Source organism: Euleptes europaea, chromosome 2, assembly GCF_029931775.1.
Source record: "Euleptes europaea isolate rEulEur1 chromosome 2, rEulEur1.hap1, whole genome shotgun sequence".
NCBI classification, from domain to species: domain Eukaryota; kingdom Metazoa; phylum Chordata; class Lepidosauria; order Squamata; family Sphaerodactylidae; genus Euleptes; species Euleptes europaea.
This window is the reverse complement of record NC_079313.1, coordinates 33,181,077-33,182,774: the sequence shown is the minus strand read 5'-3', so window position 1 is coordinate 33,182,774 and position 1,698 is coordinate 33,181,077. Positions and strand designations below refer to the sequence as shown.

Below are 1,698 nucleotides of genomic sequence, written 5' to 3'. Positions count from 1 at the left end.
GCAGCGTATTCCACCTGGAAAACATTGATTTTGCAATTTAGCCTAGTCTTTACTTTCACTAATCATATAATTTGATCTTCATCATTTATCTACATTGTAAGTAGCAATGATACTCTATTTATGATCATTAGCTACCAGTACTTCTGGATTTATACCAATGAACCTGTGGTGGTGGTGGTGGTGGTGGTTCTTGGACAGTTAAGCTACCACAAAGTGAATTTTCCTTGACATTTATGCACAGTTAATATTTCTTTTGAACATTTCCTCATGGAAATTAATCTATCATCTTTATAAGAACACATCCAGGAAAACAGTCCCTTCAAGTTTCCTGCTGACTGGAAGAAAGGAAAGTTGAGATTGTGCAAGCCTGGAGATTCTATTGGTAGATAACAGAAGAAGCATTACAGAGACAGGACTATGGGAGGTTGCACATGAATATATGAGGCCAGAACATTTTCTGACAAGACTTTTATTATTCTTGGTTCTGAGGAATATTTGGGCTGATCGGGAATTCCTCAATGAGGAGATCATTAATGGTAGAACACTGAGAAGTTGAGTGCCAGCCCCATCCAGCTGGGGTGCATGGGCTGCGAGTGCTCTTTGCTGATCTCAAAGGATTCTTTGTAGGAAGCTTCTAATGCTTCCACAACACTGTTCTTCTTTTCACCTGTAGCCGCTTCTACCAAGTAGCAGAAGTAATCACCTTTCATTTTCAGGTAAAAGACCTTACTCTCGTATTGAATGTCACTGCAGTTCTTGGTCAAGAACTTCTCTAGGAGGGCTAAAACATCATTGCATACGGTCTCCAGCTCATTCTCAATCTTCTGCCTGTGTGCTTCAACTTTTCCAGCTTTTTTTCCATTTCCATCAGTCATGATTTCTGTTCTATGCTGCTGATGACTAGCCAGGAAGATTGCCTGGCACAAACAACATTTTTATACGCTACAGACAGCAGGTTTCTGTCTTCATTTGAAACGGGTTCATTCAACTCAGCCACCGCTTTTGTGGCCGCAGCCATGTCATTGTATCTCTCTGCCCACTTAGCCAGGTGAGCTTGCTGCTGCAGCTGCTCTAGATCTGTCATGGTTTCTCCCTCCATCATGGTACTGCCAGGTCGGACGAAGAGACAGAGCTCTCTGTATCCTTCTCAAGTCCTCACAAGGCCAAAGGGAGCTGCGCCTCAACAGCAGCTCCCTCTTACCTCAGTCCAGCCACAGAGCCTACAAGCGAAATCAGCAAGAGTGCACCGCTGTCTTTTCTCACATGCACAAACATGCACTTACAGCACTGACCAGGACCAGGCAGTGCTTTAGGTGCTTTGAAGAAGATGAGCATGTGCAGAGGCTCCCTGCGGCTGCTCCCGCCAACCCTTTCAAGAAGACTGAGGGCGAAAACGCATGGTCGCTTTATCCTCCTCTAATCCCTGTTTCAGCCAGGATTCAGCCTGGATCGAGCGCGTGCGTTTAGCCTAATGTGCGTTCGATCCTGGCTAAAACAGGGATTAAAGGAGGATAAAGCGACCATGTGTTTTCGCCATGAGTGTGTGTGCCCATAGTAAGATCACCTCAGCTTCTCCAAAGAGACAGTTTGCCCACCACTGTGGATCTTCTCCAGCAATAGAGTACCACCGTACCCCAAAAGAACCAGTACTCCACAAGAACCAGAAGAAGCACAAGAATGTTCCTCAGGATTTCATGG

General features: G+C 45.1%; 1 pseudogene; it reads right to left on the bottom strand.

Moving 5' to 3' along the window:
• Window positions 1–530: 530 nt before the first annotated feature.
• Window positions 531–1,084, bottom strand: LOC130473090 (14-3-3 protein eta-like; annotated as a pseudogene).
• Window positions 1,085–1,698: the final 614 nt, after the last annotated feature.